The following is a 23079-nucleotide window of genomic DNA, read 5'->3' on the forward strand; positions in this document are numbered from 1 at the left end:
CTTCGGGATGCCATGTATACATGAATATCATCTCTTCTCTGCCATCTCATTTACTTAAACAAAACAAGGGAGCCACTGTCGTAGCGGTAGTCCCTGCCGGGTTGAGAAACTGGCCACAATCCGCATAGGTGCACAACTGTGCACAGTGAAATACATCCCAACACGGTTCGAACGGACCCGCATGCATGAATTACACTTCCATATTTGTTTGACCAATTCCAAAGTGTGCGATCCATGGTGAAGGATAAACCTGACAAGACGACTGCGGTGAGCGGCGGCACATTTTATGTCTATTGTGTTATCCTATGCAGTTGCAGAGGCTTATCTGGAGCAATTCAAATCCGACCTCAATGCATTTCTGAGAGCTAGAGCCCAAGAAATGAATGAAGGCGGAGTTATGTTTCTGATTCTTCCGTGTCGAATTTCGTTTGATCCGAGGGAACAAGGGAGCTTGCTCAGTTTCTGTGGGCAGCTGTTGGTAGCTGCTTTCAGAGATAAATGGGATATGTCTCGTTTCTTGTTTGTTGTTTCCCTAGCCTTCTTATAACAAAATTTTGAATTAGTCTCACAAATATGATTGATGCTTGGCAGGGCTTACTGCACGAGGAAAAATTGCACTCATTCAATTTGCCTTTCTTCTCTCCAACTATCGAAGAATTCAAGACTATAGTGAAAACCGCAGGATCGTTCACTTTACAGAGATGCGAAGTCTTGAGAGGAGAAGCTGCTGGCACGGTCGAGTACAAGAGCGAAGACCACGGTTTATTAGGAAGACAGCTCTGAATGCAGTATAGAAATGGATTGGAGACTATGACTAAAGCCCATATCGGAGCAGAAATGACAGACAAATTGTTTCAGAGAGTCGAGAAAAGAGGAGCTGAAAAGAGTCACGAATTGATTAGACAAATGGAAAGCTTAACACAGTTACTTGCGGTGCTTATTCGAAATAAGAAAACGTCACAGTAAAATGATTAATGCATACTCACTTTACAGTGATACCATGAAATTTCGCTTTGATGCTGAAACTTCATGATTGTATATACAATTGTAACAATTTTTTTCACTTTTCATAGTTTGATCATGACCATTTTGAGCACAATTATTGCAAGTATTAAAGTTTTTGGAAGCAATGATTTTTCTTATCTCGTCCCCACAATTAAGATATCTTAGTTTAAATGGTAAATTATAAAAGTATTTTAATTAAACAATAAAAAATAACTATAGTACAATGTGGAGATGACTAATAAAAGAAAAAATGCACATGCAGCACATTATCTTTGTTAATATAGTATGAAGTAAACCATTTACATTGTCTCTTTACGATTTGGATTGGATTATATCTCACATTAGATTAATATATGAAAACTATTGCCGACAGGAATGAATACGACTAAGTTAGTATTATCTTGCTCTTCCTGCTTTAGCTTAAGTCTGTCTCTTGTACCTTGGGAATGGATTAACGTTTTTATATTTGAAATAAAGAGGAGAACTACGAGGGAGTTTGTCAGTTCCTACTCTCCTACCTAAACAACATTATGTTCAATGGAATATACTGGCATAGATAAGTTTCAATTTGCCATTACTGCAACCTATTATTAATTATGATATGGCCATAGAAATGTATTTTCATTACAACGACGCTCCACATGGCATGTTATAACCATCATACTCCATCCAAGATAATCTCGGTAAAAGATATATATTAAATATGCATTGCTCTTAATATTAGTTATAAAGTGCCCAGATAAATCACCACTTGTTAGTCAATATTTATTTATTAGCTACCGCGTGTCTTACCACATGGACATTAGTGAATATTTTTGTGTATAACTTACCACGATCTCTCATCCAATAGGTTTAAACAACGATGCGAGGTTTACTAGCGAGGTTAAAGAACACAATAACCCCAGAAACACAGTAACTGTATTGATAAGACTCATAATCAGTGTGTAATTCCACTGTTTTAGATGATGTGAATAGGTAAGACAAAGGTGCTTTCCAATCTATCGGCAGAATGTTCAGAGCTTCAAAGTTGGGAAATCTTGCTATTATCATACGTTTGGCGTTCAGAGCTAGGCAATCTTACCCTTATCTGCAAAATTTGTTGTTTATCATACATTTGGCATTCAGAGCTAGGAAATCTTACTATTTATGGATAAATTTGGTGCATATGGAGCAAAAGTAACATGGTTTAGCTAAGAGAAGTATCATGCATGTGGGGTGGCTTTATGTTTCGCACCACCTTCCTCCTTCGCACGCAGGCTCAAACCATTAGGGTTTTGCTTCAGGGTAAGATCTATGGCGTATTTGTTTTCATGGTTTCGCCTAAGCTGTCTGATTCTATCTATATCAGACAACAGAGAAAACTAATGAATTATCTCTGGATATAGAAGAAAAAGAGGCGAGGCTGGGGTTCACTGTACAGTATACTGGGGTGTTTGAAAGCTCCTCTGAAGGTGTTCTTACAGCTCATAGCAGCAGAGGTCTGAATAATAGATATGCATATTTATGGTAGTGTATATATGGCAGCACGCTAAATTATTGACTGAATATATATACAAGTTTGAAGGTATTAAATCTTGAGGCCATAAGGAAGTATTTGGAGGAATAATGGAAGACATTCGTGGTGATCCATTTGAATGGCTTTGCGTCGATGTATTTGCTCTAGTGTTGTCACTGTTGGACATTGCAAGCTAGGCTACGAGCGTATCAGTCTCCAGCAAGTGGAAATCTGTGGCTGAATCCGACATTTTGTGGCCAAAAAATATCCGAGAGATTTGGAAACACAAATTTACAGTGAGAACAACTTCGCATCAGATTTAACCAAGAATTACAGCCTATTGCCTCTCTCTCGAAGCAAGAGAAAGACGTCGGGTAAATTATTTTACATTACTAACAATTTTTGTTTCAAGAACTAGATCGCATTAATTAAAAACCCAAATATACAATGGAACAAACGGTAATCACTGCCAGTAATAGAAATATAATTAAAATAGTAAAATAATTAAAATATAATTAAAATAGCAAAGTAATTCATGTTATAATATGTGTAAACACCATGTGCATTGCATTCAAGCCATGTGTTTATGTGTGGCAAAAATATGGATGCAAGACACAGCCGAAATCGATTTCTTGAATATATATTTCTTTGCATTAATAATCGTTTTAGCTTTTATCAAAAAAAAAATGGGCAATTGCTTTGAAGCGAAAGCCGGCATTGCTTTGCTTTTACAAAGTAGTTAAGTTTCATTAATCTGCAATTTAGGTCAACTCCATTAATTTGCTGCAAACAAACTAAAAGAATGTAAACCACGAAAAACCTAAAAACTGTATTCCAACAAGTAAAATCTTTACTATGGATGGTCTCGACCAAGGGACTCCATTAATGTGTTGGAAACAAACTAAAAGAATGTAAACCACGAAAAACCTAAAAATTGTATTCCAAAAAGTAAAATCTTTACTATGGATGGTCTCGACCGTTCTCCGTCGATGGAAAGATAAGATCTATGTTACATTGAACACATCTACCTCTCAGTTTCCTACCAACACAATGCTGGTCACATATAAATCAAACCCTAGGCTTTTTACAGTCTCTCCCTGGAGGAATGTATGCGATACTTAGCAACAGGTGATTTACCACAATTCGTTCTTGAATTTGCCTCTGTGCAACAGAGATACTAATTATAACCCCCATTTTAATTTGTCACATGTACATCTAAAAGGGTGTCAATTCGGCACCGCGCTAAAGAAATCTACGCTTCGCCTAAAGAAATCTACTCGTTCGCCTAAAGAAAGTCACGAGACTGCTCGCATACTTCGGCCTGCGATGATGGGTCAGACCCGAAGATTAGAGTATAGGACCCTTCAAAAGAAGCTCGACAGCCTGCGCTAAAAAAGCCACTTATAGTTTGACGCATACAGTTGGGGCTTCAAGGCAAGGGCCCTTTCCGAGGGCAACGAATTCAGTAGCGACAGATAAGGAAGGTAAGAGCTCCCACCAGTCCTAGAAGGGCTATTTTTGCCTTCATGCTCATAGAAAGGTGTCTACTAGCTGCACAAAAACTGGCAGAAGCCAAACCAAAGAAATGGCATGAACAAAAACAACTTCTGTAATAATGGAACTGCTGTAATCATGGAAAGTAATATGTCATTGTAAAATGGAACTTACAAGTTGTAACGCTGAACCTCCGCCCTTCACAAACCCTGCCGCTTGACACTCTCTGCTCCTTAAACTAACTGGTCTGACACTCTCTGCTTTGCTCCTCAAACTTACTTCGGACAAAGCATTTGTAGATTATGTGATGGTTTGGTTCTTGCTACAGAATCATAACTGATGTCAGCTGGATGTTTAGATCTGAAGTTTACCGTGTTAAATGATGTTATAATTTTAACTATTGCTGATTATATTGTTGTACTTGCATTTGCCCACATTATTATTGCTTTCATTAGCATGTTGCACTAAATTTGGTGTTATAGACATTATCTCATTGGAGTAATTTGGGCAAGGCCCAAGATCAACCCATTGGCTATCACTATAGCACCAAGAGTATATCAAACAGTCAACAAGCCCAATATACCAACAACTTATGACTTAGCAAGAGCCAAGACATCCCGAACCACACCAAGGAGCTCTATCCCAAGGGTCACATGCTCTTCAAGCCTTATCACAACGGTCCAACATGTCCCTCACAGGAATTGAAACCAGGCGAAGGGTAGGGAGTATTTCCTTTAATCTTGAGGTTGTAAGTTATAAATTTCTTTTGGATCAGCTCAATGTTTCTCGACGATTCTCTAGATATAATACAACCCCAAACCTCAATCCATATATGAAAACAAGAGTAACAATTGTCTCAAATAGGAACTTTTTTTTTTACTCCATACCCAAATATTTGTCAACTTACAATTGTTTTCAAGGTCATAATAAGTTTTCATGGCTCCTATTATCATTTTCTCAATGTTATAATTACAATTGAGTTGATGATGAATTTCAATACCTAAATATTTGTACAAAGAAACCTTTTCCAAGAAATTATTATCATAAATGAAATTATCATAGTTGATCTTTTTAAATTCTATTATCATGACTTTAGTCTTGTCAGTGTTAACAGTTATACCCATCTTGGAGCGGTAACCATGGAGGATTCTAAGCTACTTTTCAAGATCATCATGACTTTTGGCTAGAAGAACAATATCATCAGTGTAAAATGAGAAGAGTAATGACAATACTAGCAATCTTGGGGCCATAGAATCCTAGGGCTTCGAAACACTCTTCTAGCTATCAATGTAAATGTCAAAAAAGGTAGTGGGACACCTTTGTTTAACCTTGATATTGCATTTCATTTCTTTAGACCACCAACACCTACGAGGAAATATGGCTAAAATGATTTCTCTTAATATTTGAAGTTGAGAAAAACAAATAATAAGTTACATTATCAAATACATATCAAAAAATACAACTAGAATATTTTTTCTTCGTATTTAAAGTTCAGAAAAATAAATAATACATTTTATTGAATTTATATTTTGAATTTTAAATGAAATTAGGTACTTGATAAATCTCTTCATAGCTAGTAAGATAAGAGCTTAGTTTTATAACTATAAATGCTTATATTTGTAACTACAAATGAGATTAGAGATTAGATATTTGTGAAATCTCTTTATATATAATAAGATAAATAAATTTATATATATATTAAATTTTAATTAAAAAAAAAATTAATGAAAAGAAAAATATATTTATTAAATTTTATATTAAATATATATATATATATATATATATATACATTTTTCAAAAATAATTTTCATTATTTAATGATAATATCAATATAAAAGTACATTTATTATTGGTAACTAGATTAGAGATTAGATATTTGTGAATTCTCTTTATACACAATCAGATTTAAAAAAAAATTATATATAATAAAAAAGTTTAATAAATATATATATATATATATATATATATTAAAATTTAAATTAAATATAACCTTTTAAAATTGTTTTTTTAATATATATTAAATATAAATTTATATATATATATAATATTTTTCATTATTTAATGATAATATCAATATAAAAGTATATTTATTATTGGTAGGTAATACTAATTTGTAAATGTTAATGTTAATTGTTTTAGATATATGTAAAGAATGAAAGTTTGTTTTATGATGAATCCTTGAAACTTGATTTCAAATAAAGCAATTTGTTTTTATTTCTTTTAAATATAAATAAACAATTTTTCATTTTGTTAATGAAAATAAGTATCTTCATTCATTAAAATAATAAAATCTAATAATGTTTAATGAAAATAATATTTTATTAATAAAATGGTTTTATAAAAATTAGAACTATGGTAATTAACCCAACAAACATGTTCTAGTTGAGCCTTAATCAATCACTCGAATTTGTATAAATGGAAAAATCGAATTTGTAAACCTAAACAGACTCTTTGAATGCTTTTGGGGGATTCACTATATTTACAACGTTTACAGAATATTTTAGAATATTCTGTTAATATATATTTTAACAAAATCCAAAAAATATTTAAACATTGTCAAGGAGCGAACCTGAATTCGCAATAGGATTGAATTCAATTTTATTGAAATAATGTAATTTTTTATAATTAATTAATTAGATATTAGGGTTTAAGACATCTGTGGTATATATTTTTAGACATAGTTAGTGGAGAATCTACAGTAAAATTTATTTTTCGTCAATGTTTCAAATCCCAACTGGGATCCATCATCAGGATGATGGATCCCAGTTGGGATTTGAAACCTTGACAGAAAATAAGTTTTACTGAATTCTCCAATAACTATATCTAATTAGATATTAATTGAGTTTATATATCTATTTCTTTAATCTTAGTTTTAAGTCAGATTGTTTGACTCTTATAATTTCTTAAAAAAAATTAATATTTTTTTAAAGAAAGATAATTAAAAATAATTTAATATCTTTTTAAAGAAAGATAATTAAGATAGAATGATGATAAAAATGAATTTACATTTACAAAATTATTTATTAAATTAAATATATTTTAAAATTATGTTTATGATATAAGCATCATTTTATATTAAAATTTACTTTAGACTTAGTTAAATAAAGTTTTAATAAACCATTGTCCCAACCACTCAGTTACTTGTATTTAGTGCAGTCTCTGCAGCCCATAACAGTTTGCAACTCATAACAACAGTGTCCAAGCCCCAAATAACAATATAATTCCAACATAATTCACATCAGATTTCAAATACAATACCAGAAATCCAATTAGGTTCATAATAGCGCTCCTATGCTGCAAAGTTAAGCCAAGTAATAGGTGTAATCAATCATAGAAGAACCAAAACAATGATTTCTGATTTCAAGCTCAGGAGACTGATACTGCTATGTATAATTTATTATCGTGGCATAGTCTTACATTTAAGTATTAGAATGCACAGCACATCCAAGTTGAGGGGTAAGGGAATGCATCTCAATAACAGCTAGAAAGGTGAGCCAGATTTCAAGAAAATGTAGCAAAGGGGTAGGAGAAATGGAGGCAGCATGGGATATACTGGATGTGGGAATGCAAAACATAATTTACACACACATCATGTCTAGACTGTAAACCAATAGAAATGGTGAATACAGCTACTAACACTGTAACGTTAGATATAATGAAATAAATATGCACATTGCAAGCACCAAATTAAATAATTTTTAAAATTGGTGAGTCAATTATCTTCTCATTCAAAGGAAAAATAAGCATACAACATTACATCATCACCATAATCTAAATGAAAATGTTAAAAAGGAAAAAGGGTGTAATGATGTATCATTAACCTAGCACAGATAATCTAAATGAAAATGTTAAAAAGGAAAAAGGGTGTAATGGTGTATCATTAACCTAGCACAGATAGAACATCTTGAACTTCTAGATCCACGCAATCTAGAAGATTTACCACTCATCACTACAACAAGCAGCCCCTTTATTCAGTTGCAGACTTTTTTTGTAAGTGACTTTTAGTTTTAGGGTTTTCTTTGAGGTGTAGATCTGTTAGTAAGTTACATTAGGTTAATAAAGGAGATTTGAGTTTGATAAAAAGAAAAATTTAATAGAATTTAAAGTTTGAACACACACATGATTAGGTTAATAAAGGAGATTTGAGTTTGATAAAAAGAAAAATTTAATAGAATTTAAAGTTTGAACACACACATGGCCGAGGGGCAGTAGGAGATTGTCAGAAGGTGTCCGTGTCTCCCTGTAGGAAGCAAGAATGGTCAAGAAAAGACAAAGCATCCATCCAGGTACAAGGGATGGCCATGTTTTGGACATCCACTTTTAGTAGATATGTCCTGGGAACTTTTCAAGGCATCCTCAGAATATAAGGGATGGAATCCAATCCCTGATGGAAGCAGTGGATCTATCGTAGACCCCTGACATTGTGTACAGCTGGTTAGAAAAAAATGCATAGTTAAGTATTATAATAAAAGTAAATAATAAGAACATGGCATTTTGTCAAGTTCTTTCTCATCATAGACATTTATCAATCTCAGAATGAAAAGTAGAATTAAAGTTCCTCACAAAACAGTGGATACATGCTTAATTTGATCATTTAAAACCGATATGGATGGGGATTACATGACAAGCATAGACAAGTTGTCAGCGTATCTTCATCAGAGTCACTTGTTTTGTACTTGTATACCACAACTAGAGACAAAAACAAGTTGGAACTTGGAACAGTACCATTGTACAATACGCTTGATTTCCTCAAAAGGTAGAGTGTGAGTGTTTCATTACCCCCACAAAAGGTGCAAATACTCCAGCAACATGTTCACCCCTTGTGCCCCATCTTGTTCATGCAAGCGGGGTATCCCACCTGCATAAGCAAGCTGTTCCATGTGAATGGAACCGTATACAACTCCTAGGAAATTCTGGGAGAATAGATACCCTCAGTCACAGGGTCTCAGCAACATATTAACCCATTGTGTACCATCTTGCCCTCACCTGCATAAGCAGGCTCTTCCAACTTCCATGTGGATGGAACTGGATACAACTCCTAGGAAAATCTAGCAGAATAGATACTACCAGTCACCGGATCTCAGCTGAAGTGCTTTCGAGGATGCAAAACGTTGGATATCCCTGTTATAAGCCAACTTCCCATACTGACAAACGGCAGACTTTTGGAAGTAGTAAATCATAAGTAACGTTAAAAATGGTAATGTCTTATCCAGGAGTTACAGTGAAAATGTTTTCAAGCTGCTGAAGTGGAGGATGCAACACTAGGGGCCAAGTTCAGGATGCCCAGGACCAAAATTTCTAGCAGTTCAAAAAAGTCGAAGTAGAAAAATCCTATAAATTTTTGATAAGTCAACGAATGACAATTATATTGTCCCAGAACTTCCCTCAACAAGCTGTAATCTTATTTGCTGGCCATAAATTAACCCTAATTATTCTGCACCAGTAAGCAGTGGATGCACTTTCCAGGTGACAGTAAAACCAGTAATACAAGCCAAGTATATGAAGAGTATTCCAACCATAGCTACTTTTTACAGAAATTTCTCCCAACAATTCATTTTTTTCAAATTGATAAAAACTCAAAAATAAGAATGGCAAATATCTGTGCAAGACACTTAGGGTTGAAGGGCATTGTCGCAGAGAAATTGAAGTAAAACCAGAAAAAAAGAAAGACATGAATGGGTATGAGAAAAAATTGAAAGAAGAGACATACCTGGCTGCGGGCGTTGGTGGGGGCGAAGTGGACTTCGTGAGCATTACCCGATCCATCGGCTCTATGTAGCAATTGCGAGCTCTGTTCCACTCACCTTCACCGCAACAAATCTTCTTTCCCCTCTGGTATGAGAAAACAGGGAAAAACCATCAAACCTCGGCCTTCTGGTATGAAGGTTGTGTCTCCTACAAACCTCCCGTGACAAAGAGATGAAATGCAATGAAATGAAACCCAAAAGAAACTCACATTAGCTCAGAGTCTGAATTTTTCTTCCGGGTGCAAAGAACTCTCCCAGATTTGATTTTGACTAACACTCACTCACGCAGGTAAAGATGGGGTCTTCCCAACATCTATTGGCATGGGGTCGTCTGACGTGAGTAGGTAGGGTGGTCGATAATATGTGGACCCCGTAACTCTGTCCTTTAAAGTTAAAGATGTACGCAGCAGCTGTCACTGATTTTTCCTTTTTCTGCCGCTGTCTTAGTAAATTAAATTATAATATGTGGTCGATAATATGTGGAGCCCGTAACTCTGTCCTTTAAAGTTAAAGATGTACGCTGCAGCTGTGACTGTAGGTATATGGGGAGCCCGTAACTCGTCACGAGAGTGGTAACTGTGTCCTTTAAAGTTAAAGATGTAGGTAGGGTCTGTCCTTTAAAGTTAAAGATGTACGCTGCAGCTGTCATTGATTTTTCTTTTTTTCTGCAGCTTTCTTAGTACTCTGTCCGCTAAAGTTAAAGATGGACTGTCGTAAATTAAATTATTAAACTTATTAACTCGTAAACCCTTTCTAATACAAGATTACGTTATAAAACTTAACTCATAAACTTTTTATAATACAAAAACAAAGTTATAATTCATACCAACAGTATATTTAACCTCGAATACTCATCATAAATCCATATCATTTTCAATAAATAAAATAACTTTATCTCCTTCTCAATAATAAAATATCCAAATTTAAAAAAAGAAAAAGTAAAATGTCAAAATTACTCATTATTGTTAAAAAGTTCAAGTACCCAATTCACAATCACATTATATTTAACCTCAAATCCCCATAATAAAACTAAACTGTTTTTGACGTGAAATCATCATGATAAAAGCAAACGGGACGTCGTCTGACGTGAGTAGGTAGGGTGGTCCATGCCAGCCAACGTCCGTCAATGTAAACGGAGGCGAAGAGGTGGGCCCGAGAACCTTTAATCCGGATAAGGGTTGCCTTACAGGATGCCAGCGACGGCCAGCTGGTGGGCACACAATGAGAATTTGTGAGAGTAAAAAGTAATGATTCCTTTGACACTTGTCCCTCTTCTTGCTTTCATAGAGTTACGGTTCCTCCTTCCTCGCAGATCTGCCCGCAATTTGCATGTGAATGGGTCCATTGAAAAGAAAAGCAGGCAATAAAGTCCACGATCTGTGTTCAAATTTCCTCCTTCCTTCCTCGCAGATTTGCCCGCAATTTGCATGTGAATGGGTCCATTGAAAAGAAAAGCAGGCAATAAAGTTCACGATGTGTGTTTAAATTGCTTTCATGTGAATGGATCCCGCAATTTGCAAGAAAAGCAGGAGCTAAAGTTAGATGTTGCGTGGAAAATCCCCCATCTCAATCACTGGTGTTTAAATTCCGTGAATAAGATCATAGTGAACAGAATCCAATTATGAAAGAGGTAGATTATTAATATTTTTTTATTTATTGAAAGAAGTAGATTTATTTATTTTTCATTGTTCAATGTATTCTCCATCTCAAGGTGTTGCTTGCAAATTTCCCCATCTCAAGGTGTTGGTTGAAAAATTCCCCATCTCAACCACTAGTGTTTAAAAGTTCAATTATTTAAAGTTTGGGTGGTGGGTCGAGACCAATAAGAATTTAATTTAATTTTTAGTTTTCCATTGGGATTTAAAAATTCAATTAGTTTTCCACTGGGGTTTAAAAATTCAATTATTTAAAGTTTGGGCGGTGGGTCGAGACCAATAAAAATCTAATTTTATTTTTAGTTTTCCACTAATGCTTAAAAATTCAATTATTCAAAATTTAGGCGGTGTATCGGACCAATAAGAATCTAATTTTATTTTAAGTTCTCCACTAGTGTTTAAAAATTCAATTATTTCTCATTGTTCAATGTATTTCCTTGAAAAGAAAAACCGGTAATAAAGTTAAGGTGTTGCCTCGAAAATTCCCCATCTCAACCACCTCAACCACTAGTGTTTAAAAATTCAATTATTTAAAATTTGGACGATGGGTCACGACCAATAAAAATCTAATTTTATTTTAAGTTTTTATTAAAAAAATAGATGCAAAATGAAATGTACACACAGAAAACAACAAATTCCTGGGAGAAAAACACCATGATCCATCTGCGATCTCCATGAACGCGCTTCCCCATATCTGGAGGTCACATGATAACCCGCCCTTTCCCCATATCTGGAGGTCACATGATAACCCGCCCTCAGTGTTATTTGGATTCATAATAAATGTAGTATTAACCTCTATTGTTAGCATGAAAAAATAAAAATATTTATTTGGTATTTGAATATTAATTGTGTTATGGATTATTAAAACGTAATTTTGTTATTGAAAGAAAATACAAATGTTAGACAAACAAATATTGAATAATGAAGTGAAAATCTAGAGAGAGTACTATTATGTGTTTTGGAAAAATTATGCTCAATTTTAATTATTATCTTAAAAAATAATATTAAATTATAGGCTTATGATGAAATATTTAGATATACTAAGGTAATCAAACTTTCCCAGTGTTAGTAATGTTATATGCATACTTAAATAATATAGAAATAAATAGATCAAAAACAAAATTTAGAAAATTTAGAGTTACTTGAGTGATTTAAGATAAAGTGGAAACCTTTATCAAATTAGTAGGAAATATTCGAAGGATGATTCTTTGCCCTTGTATAAGAGGGCTTCAATTTTTGCTAGGCACAAGGCCATGTCTTTATTTCCAAGCTCATATCATGGTGCTCTAGTTGGAGTTCATTAAGCTACAACACAATCTCACTCTTAGCTTCATTGTGTTCCAAAAGGACCTTGTTGAGTAAAGATTTAATGTTCTGATATAGCTCAATGGTGCACAAACATTGGTTCCGACTTCCCCGAGTATGATTAGGCACCCATTCGGCCACCAAAGTGAAGATTTCAACATTAGTATACCCGTCCTGGTTTGCATCAACTTCAACATTTGTTTGCTCAATTCCTTGTCAGCAAGCTCGAGGGTCTAATTCTAATAACGCCTACTACCGCTATGAGCGCAAAGGCGCGTGAGCACTCCCTTCCACCTAGCTAGCTAAGCTTCTATAACTCTATGCTCTCTGCCATGTTGTTGGTAGAGGCGCAATGAAGAGGACAATGGAGGAAGTGAAAGGGATGAGATCATGGAGTGAGTGACAAAGACAGTGAAAGGTACATTGTCAGGTAAACCTGAGAGGATGGATAAGGTTGTGGTGAGAGACAATGAAAGAAACACAAGGCTTTAAGGCGCCTAAGGGGACAGACCACAAGAGACCAAGAATATGCTCCAAAAGAAAAATTCAAATGCCAAAATATCAAGTATATTAATACCAAAAGAGTCCACCCATCAAATTGTTCTTATGCATGTAAGGTACCATTGAGTAAACAGAATATGAAAATCAGAGTTCTATATTGAGAATTGTATACTTAGATATGCCTGCCATGATGAAGGATTCCCTCTTAGGCTAAGCAAACCATGCGATGGGTTATGAATGCATACTTCCTACACAAGGGCTTCACTGGGGGAGTAATACCATAACACGTGCATTCATAGTGGGGGATATATATTGAGGGGAAACTGACATAATATATTGAGCATATAATAGGGGATAAAGGGGTTTTATATTAGCATGTATAAAAAATAGAGCTCAAAGTTAATGAAAAAATCAATGCCTACAATAATTAATGCAGTTAGGGGTTTTTTAAATTGGGAAGGTGTATTGGGTTCATATTGGTAAGGGGTTAAATAATTTGATTTTTAGATGTATTTTTCAATATGTAGTCAAATTAAGGGTATTTTTTAGTATGCCACGAATGCGTGTGCTATGGCATGGGTTCGTTGAATAACACCCCTATGACTTCATAACCTCTTGAATGTTGCTACTAAAGGAAAAGAAGCTCCCTCTAAAGTCAGTTTTAACATTGGACCTTGTAATCTTACTCAAAAAGAATTGAATGCAACCGAAGGAGGATGAAAGAGTCCATATAGAAATGATAACCAGGGATACAAAATTAGGAGGACCTAGACACCCCACCCCCCCCCCAAAAAAAAAAAAAAATTAAAATAAGAAATAACAAACTGAAAGTGGTAAATTCTCCTTGTAATAGGCAAGAATTTCAACGAAAAAGACCAAAATTGAATGCATCAATGTGAGAACTAAAATAGAATGAAACTTGGCTTGCTTGTTAAGAATGCTTCCATTGGAAACTTCAGAAGATCGGCCCAATCCCCTGTAGAATGAGGATCAACAAAGAAATGTTATGCAATAACGTTTCAATTTCATGTTTTCAATTATGTTATTAGGTTCAGTTCTAGTTTTTTGTATTATAAATTGTTCCAACTTTTTGTTATTGAACTTTCAAGTAGAAAATAATATAAAACATCATAAAATTTTGTATTTATGTTACTCGTTTAATTTACCAAAGTAGTAATAAATATTGATATATATCTATATTTTTGATCACGACCTTTTATATTTATATATATAATAATTAAAAGAAAAATAAATAGATAAATTATACATACATTCATTTACTAGGAGGCATGCATTTTATAATTTTTTTTTGCTTGAATTGTGGTTCAGGGAGGAACTTGAGGATGGAATGGATTGCATCTGGAAAAAGGTTAAAGAGGGTATGTGTGCAAGTCTAATTTACATAAACGCACTTGAATGCTTTTTAATTGTTCAAACTTGTAAAATAGTAGGTGTTCAAGTTTACTCAAGTTTAATTTACATAGATGGACTTGAACAACTTTCTTATTGTTTAAAGTTTTCATTTACATAAATATTTAGACATATCTATTATGTTATTATTAGAGTTATGGGCATAAAACACTGGCTATTCAAGTTAATATTCTATACAATTTCTTTATGTTTAATTGTTGGCTATAATTTCATTGAAATAGTTAAAAAACATAGATGTTCAATATGTTTTTTAAAAATAATTTGAAAAAAAGAATATTTATAATTATGTTTCTTAAAATTTATTATTTTAATTATATAATTTTAAAAATAAACAGATAAATAAAATAAAATTTCATAAATTATGAAATTTCATAAATTATGAAATTTAATGTTAATTTTTTAAAAAATAATATTAATTATAAAATAGGAAGTTTACAATTTTTTTTTTAATTTTTAGAAATTGCAGTGATGATTTTTAAAATATATAAAAGAAACAAAATTAAAAATTAGTAGGTATTATATAGCTTAGAAGCTTTTTCTCAATCTTTAGAAGCTCCTCCACTACTGAGAGAGTAATTGCTTTATTATTCAACTTCATTGCAATGATTTGGCAAGCAATTAATTCACTATTCTAATCCAATGCATTTTGAGGCAAATAATAATACTAGCACAATTACTTTAGTAAATGTGGTTGATATACATATATAGGCCTTATTTTTTCCAAGATACTCACCTACATGATTATTTATTATTTGATCATTTAGATGATAATTTTATATTTGTATTCCGTAATATGAAAAGGTAAACATAATTTATATGATGTCATTTATTAATTGATAATTTGCATTATAATTTCATAATTATATTTTATAATGTGAAAAATTAAACATAGATTTAAAAATTTAAGATGATTAATGTTTGGAATTTCATCCATACATATAAAAAAACTATAAAAATATATCATCATTTCCATCTATAACCATAAAATAATCATATTATAAAAAATTATATTAAAAAAATATTAAGTTGCATAAATTAAAATACTCCAACATTAAATCTTCAATACTGGCAAACTCTTCATTAAATACTTCAGATTGGATTAATTATCCTTATAATTTTTAAAATTCAGTCCATCCATATTTTTATTAACTTATAAAATCAACCAACCAAATATACTCTGATTTAAAAGCTTTCAAAACACAAAACCTTCCTAAAACTACAAAGCCTTACATTTTTCTCAATCTACTTTTTAACTTATAAAATCCACCAACCAAATGTGCACTGATTTAGAACCTTTCAAGACACAAAGCCTTCCTACAATTACAAAGCCTTACATTATTCTAAATATACTTAAGTTGAAGCAGTGCATTATTGATAAGTCCCATTCAATAAGTCTCATTTAGTTTTATTAACATTATTAGTCCCTGCCATCTGGCAATGGCATGGGACTATATTAATCGATTTCGATGGCTTAACATTAGTTTGTGTTAATATTTAGTAAGTTTTTACCCGTTGATGTGTTATGTCGTCCGCAAACCATATTATAATTTTTTTTGTGGTCTTATTTCGTCTCTTCCCAAGGCGAAGGGGTGATAATCTTATATTATTTTGAGTTTGTGTTTTTCATATTTCGAAATTGTTTCAAACTGTAGACTAATGGTAGCATTAGTCTAGCAATATTAAATGCTAGCCCAGTTTGGAAATGCCAGGGAAGATAAAGTTTCCATAAGCCATTTCTTAGTCGCTGAAGTTGCCACGTGTTCAAGCAGTGTCGCTAAAGTTGCCACATGTTAATGTGGTGTCATCTACGGAACGGGAGCTATCTTCGCATTATCCAGGGTACTTGCCTGCAAAGCCTTCCTTCTTAACCAGTAACCCAGGTTCCAGGGCAGAAGAGAGCTATGAAGAAGCACAATAGGGAGAGCTATGAAGCAACACAATAAACTGTGTCAACAATTGCTACAAACTACAAACAACTTAGCCTACCTTGCTATCACTTATAATCTAGACCTATGATTTTGGAAGGAAACTTAGGAAACTCACCCACCATTTTCGGGTTGCCAGAGGACGAAAGGGTCTTTCTGATGGGCCAACAACTCTTTGATATGAATCTTTGGATATCTTCGTCTTTCCAACTTGCCGACAGCTTGGTCTCCATCCTGTCTCGACTCTGCTTGGCGTTAACACGTATGTGGTCTTCTTCATGATTGAACCGGGCTCTGAGTCGGAAGTTGCTTGGACTTAACACATCTCTAGTCTTCTTTATCACTATACCGTGACCCAAAGTCTTGGGCTCTGAATCAGAAGCTGCAACAGAGAACTTGGTAGGCAGTGTGGAATTGGGTTTGGCATGAGATCTTGCATCGTCCTCCAAGGAAGGAAGGCCAAATTTGTTACATCGTCATCTGAGGAAGGAAGCTTAGAATTTGTTAACCGTCCAAGGAAGGAAGCCCAGAATCTGTTACATCATCGTCAGAGGAAGGAAGCCCAAAATTTGTTAGCCTTATTGAGACCTGTCAACCCTAAATGGAGCGTCTCCACTATTAAATCTGCTCTCGTGACTACATGTACCAGGAAGCTCAAATGATCAACAATTTTGAAAGCTTGAGGCCAAATTCCAACTGTAGTCATAGCTGGAATGGTGCCAAGAAAGGTAGGCGCATCTTTTTCTCCTTAAAGTCCCCACAATGATCCTCTGTAGCTAACCAGAATGAATCTTCTACTACACTAAAGAAAATTGTTGCCTTATTGAGATCTGTCAACCTGATAGAAAGAAAATTGCTGCCTTATTGAGATTTGTCAACCCTAAATGGAGCATCTCCACTATCAAATCTGTGTTGGAAATAATACTGAGAGGGGGGGGGGGTGAATCAGTATTATCACATTAATAAAACTTTTTCATTTCCATAATCAGATTCATATATGCTACTTCCACAACTTCTTATGATTAAGTTAATTGATCTTCAATGAGTGCATTAGAACATTATCAACCATATTATCAGATAACAGATGCAGTAATAGAGAATAGATCATCACACATAAGGCACACACATGAACACCATGATATAAGGTGGAAACCCAATGCGGGAGAAAAACCACCTGCTGCAAGTCATCTCAATCTTCTTCTTAATAAGAAAATCCTTTTACAATAATTGTACTGGTGCAGTCTTATACCAATACGGGAGCTACAACCCCCTTTGCTCTTGTACTAGCCGATCCATTTACTAGTACGCAGGTTGCTACCTGCTACAATGCTCCAAAGATCTCCCTTAGCTTTTGTACTAGCTTAGATACTAGTACATAGGCGCTGGCCTACAATCTTCTCTCCTCCAGGTACCACGTTTCATCAATTTTCAGACTGGATACACTGAAGCACAACACATAATCTGAAAGGCCACTTTTCATCCAATTTTCATACTGGACCCAACAACAACATTGAAGCTCATAATCAAACAACCTTCTGAATCACCCAATCACCAGATCCATACATATACAATGATATTATGAGAGTTATCAACCAGATCTAGTACATAAAGATAAGTCATTAATCATGTTGTTATCTGAACTCAATACCAGTAACCAAACATCAGTTATGCACCCAAAACCCTGCAGAATAGTCAAAGGCAGTTAAAACAAATTTTAAGCAGGGATCGCAACTTCACTGGTATAGATCTGCGGATATCTGTACTACCTATGCACCTGCGCCTTCTGTGGCGCTGCGACCATCGCACCTGCGCCTTCTGTGGCGCTGCGACCACCGCACCTGCACCTTCTGTGGCGCCTCCGCACTGCGCCTTCTGTGGCGCCTCTGTGGCGTCTCCGCACTGCGCCTTCTGTGGCGTTTCCGCATTGCGCCTTCTGTGGCGCCTCTGTGGCGTCTCCGCACTGCGCCTTCTGTGGCGCCTCTATGGCGTCTCCGCACTGCGCCTTCTGTGGCGCCTCTGCATTGCGCCTTCTGTGACGCCTCTGTGGCGTCTCCGCATTGCGCCTTCTGTGGCGCCTCTGCACTGCGCCTTTTGTGGCACCTCCGCACTGCGCCTTCTGTGGCGCCTCTGCACTGCGCCTTCTGTGGCGCCTCCGCAATGCGCCTTCTGTGGCGCCTCTACATTGCGCCTTCTGTGGCGCCTCCGCACTGCGCCTTCTATGGCGCCTCTGTGGCGTCTCCGCACTACGCCTTCTGTGGCGCCTTTGTGGCATCTCCGCACTGCGCCTTCTGTGGTGCCTTTGTGGCATCTCCGCACTGCGCCTTCTGTGGCGCCTCCGCACTTCCACAGATGCAGCGCTTGAGAGATCACCCTTCACAGATTCGCTTTCAACTTCACTTTCATAGATCAAACTTTCAAAACAATAACCCAATATTTTAGATCTTAAGATATTCAATTGTAAGGATGAATTAGCCAAGTGATCTCCTTTGCTTTATATAGGCAAGCTTCTTCCTAAAATCATGGATCAATACCATAGATAACCAATACAAGGGGCCCAAAAACATGGGGCTCAATAATACCAAGGACTAACCACCATGGACCAAAGGTAAGTTCTCCAACATATACACACTTTTGACGAGGTACCATGGTCCAAAACCATAGGTTCAAATACCAAGGACTAACTACCATGGACCAAAGGTAAGTTTTCCAACATGAAAGTGCGTGAACTTTTTCTCTACATGAAATAAACTTTTCTCTACATGAAATAAACTTTTCTCTGCATAAAAGTGCGTGAACTTTTCTCTACATGAAATAAACTTTTCTCTTCATATAAGTGCGTGAACTTTTCTCTACATGAGATGAGTGGGTTGCCATCAAGTACAACATATGTATCATAAAGCCAACAATCTCCCCCTTTGGACTTGATGGCAACCTCAAAATCTTCAGCATCATTCTCCCCCTTTGACATCAAGGGCAAATGGTTATGCTTCCCCTAAGAACATGCTCCCCCTAACTATAAACCAGATCTGCAAAGAAGAACCATAATCCATGACCATGAAAGAGATAGATTGCAGCAATAATCAGACCAGCATCCAAGATCTCCTTCTGTAAGTCCTCCATAATGCCAACAATGCATTATAAGCTCCCCCTGAGTACCTGTTGAAATCTCTGAATGAGCTCCCCCTTTGTATATGTCATGGTGCACCAATCTGATCATGCTCTTTCTGAGAACAAGCTGAAATGTCTGCTCTGCTATATAGTGCTGTTCATGCTCAGGCTCCCCCTGACTGTAAGCAAGGTCTGCAAAAGGATGTTCTACATCACAAATGACCTTCCTAAAAGATTCAATACATACATCCATCACCCAACCAAGTGCGGATATATCAGAAAAATGAAAACCAAATTCATTACATCTTCATCCCAGGCATAGTGGGGAAACCAACATAGGTCGTTACATGACCTGACTCTTACATCATGAGTCTTGATATGACATCACCTAAATAAGATGATCATCAACAACAACACTTTATGATCTGCTCCATAGTATCTATCAACAGCAACTAGACCAGCAACTTGTATTAGTGCATGAATCATCAAGGTATGTCCGCATCAACACAATTTCACATTCTATGTGAGAAACATCATAGCCATCCAGATCTACATGAATCAAGTATCATCAATTGGAAATATCTGCATTAATCAACATATGTATGAAACAATCCTATCATCATATAGATAAGAGCTCATTATCATCATGTCTCCAACAATGCAACTTTGAATAATCATCCTTGTATCCAGCCAACAATCCTCATCCATTTGTGCCAAGAATGAAAGGAATCATAACTGTAATATATGATCTTTATGCATATGACGACAACAGCATATGAGTGACTCAACATCAAGAAGATGTGAATTCAAGCTAAGTGCTTCCCATGCAAGCATCATTAGAGAATCAACCATAAATCTGATCCAAGAACCATGTGAACAACTCATAACCATAGCAAGATGAATCATTTATCCATATAAGTATCATCACCAAGGACTATTAACCATAATGCCAATAATGCATTAAGTCCATATGCTCCCTCTAAACCTGTGCCATCTGTCTGATCATGCATATCAATAAGAAGTATCAAGACATCATCAATATCAAGTTAGAACCAAAACACTTCTAACCATCATATCCACACATCATTATTATTAACTAGAGCAAAATTGATCCTTCTCTTGAATCTGTCCCTACTGCCTTTCTTCAAACAATCATATACACGACTGTGCAGTAACTAACTCGCGTATATATGAAACTTTCCTTTATGGAGTTTTCATATGAGATTCAGGACACTGAAGTTTTGTACTTTCAGTTCCCTCTGATTCTGGTATGTCTGTACGTTGTGAAGTGCCGCCTTTTTCTGACTGTACTTCCTTTTTCCTCCATATCTTCAAGCGTGATGATGACATTTTCTCCTTTTGATATGGTGCCCACACTTTGTTCCTGCATTCCTTAGCTATATGTCCAAGCTTGTTACATGCATAACATCTTACATGTTTCATATTCCTCCTATAACAATCAACAGCTTTGTGACCAACATATTGCAAGCAAAGCAATATCCATAAAAGTACCTTGAATGTGATGATCTTTCTGCATAATGGTCTTGAACCCTTCTTCTTCTACATATAGCTGCAACATGTCCAAGATTATGACATACATAACATTCAACATTATTCATAGGAGGAGTAAAGGATTTTCTTTGAGGAATCCCTTTTCTTGGTTGATGATGAGATTGATCTTTCATTTCTTCGTTGATCACTTTAGATTTCTCTTTAGAGTTCCTTGCCTCACCTTGTGAACTAGATTCACCTTCAACAGATTCATGGAAACCAAGACGAGTCTTTATAGCAGGAGACCTTTGACTACTAAGAATATCATGCAAGACTTTAGAACTATCTTGAAATCGTAAAAGCTTATCCTTTTCTTCTAGTTTACCTTTCAAGATATTTACCTCAACCTGAAGCTGTTCTTCCTTTTCAAGAGATTGATTTTTCAAATCTTCTTTAGCTTTCCTTCCTTCTTCCATTTGTTCCCTTAGTTTGAGAATCTCCTTTTCTTGTTCTTCATTCAGATCCTGCTGCATTTGACGAACTCGGAAGGCACATTCTAGTTGAGATTTTAAGCTGGTGACTTCGTTTTCTTGTTTTGCAATAGCTTGGAGTAGATCTGTATTCTGCTTCTTTGATTCTTCAAGATCTCCTTTTAGTGAGAGGATTGTAGCTTCAAGATTTTCATAGTAGCTGGATCTATCTTTGAGTTTCTTGATGGTTGTGCTTCTTTCGTTGACTTCTTTTCTTAATGATGTCACTTCATGCTGCATTTTTTGACATTGGTCTTCCTTGTCCTTGAGTAGCTTTCTTACCTTGTTTCCTTCTTCTAGTTGGGCCTTTAGTTTGGTAGCTTCTTCTTTGAAATCACATTCCCTTTTGTTCAATAGATCTTGTTGATCTCTAATTTTGTCTGTCAGCCTTTTAAATTCTGCCTCTATTTGATATCTTTCTTGTTCACCCATAAGAGAAAATTCAGTAGTTTCGCTATCACTTTCATCTCTTCCAAAAGGAAAGATAGCTGGAACATCAGAGGATAATATATTCATACCTGATAATGATTCTGAATCTGAAGAGCTTCTTATACCTAATCCCCAATCGATTCTCCCACTGTCATAGTTCTTCTGAGATGACTTCTTTTTCTTAGGTGCTTTCTTCTTAAGCTTCTTTCCCATTGTTCCACGGATCTCCTTCAAGCGATCAAGCTTCTATAAAAGGACCTGCTCTGATACCAATTGTTGGAAATAATACTGAGAGGGGGGGGGGGGGGGTGAATCAGTATTATCACATTAATAAAACTTTTTCATTTCCATAATCAGATTCATATATGCTACTTCCACAACTTCTTATGATTAAGTTAATTGATCTTCAATGAGTGCATTAGAACATTATCAACCATATTATCAGATAACAGATGCAGTAATAGAGAATAGATCATCACACATAAGGCACACACATGAACACCATGATATAAGGTGGAAACCCAATGCGGGAGAAAAACCACCTGCTGCAAGTCATCTCAATCTTCTTCTTAATAAGAAAATCCTTTTACAATAATTGTACTGGTGCAGTCTTATACCAGTACGGGAGCTACAACCCCCTTTGCTCTTGTACTAGCCGATCCATTTACTAGTACGCAGGCTGCTACCTACTACAATGCTCCAAAGATCTCCCTTAGCTTTTGTACTAGCTTAGATACTAGTACATAGGCGCTGGCCTACAATCTTCTCTCCTCCAGGTACCACGTTTCATCAATTTTCATACTGGATACACTGAAGCACAACACATAATCTGAAAGGCCACTTTTCATCCAATTTTCATACTGGACCCAACAACAACATTGAAGCTCATAATCAAACAACCTTCTGAATCACCCAATCACCAGATCCATACATATACAATGATATTATGAGAGTTATCAACCA

The 23079-nt window shown here is 35.4% G+C and overlaps 1 protein-coding gene across 3 annotated transcripts in view; it reads right to left on the minus strand.

The window, feature by feature from the left end:
- The window catches only part of LOC149231521 (uncharacterized), a 261337-nt gene that overhangs the window by 30372 nt on the left and 207886 nt on the right, over positions 1-23079 (minus strand). The window contains exon 1 of one of the 3 annotated variants that reach the window (XM_089379215.1): positions 9705-9944. The exons of the other annotated variants lie outside the window; for them this stretch is intronic. The gene's annotated coding sequence lies outside the window, so the exon portion shown is untranslated. Of the gene's footprint in view, positions 1-9704; positions 9945-23079 lie in introns of those variants that run through there. 3 annotated transcript variants of the gene reach the window in all.

The sequence above is a fragment of the Pinus tabuliformis genome, chromosome J (assembly GCF_031772625.1).
Source record: "Pinus tabuliformis cultivar Carrire ecotype Pingquan chromosome J, CPIR1, whole genome shotgun sequence".
Classification (NCBI taxonomy): domain Eukaryota; kingdom Viridiplantae; phylum Streptophyta; class Pinopsida; order Pinales; family Pinaceae; genus Pinus; species Pinus tabuliformis.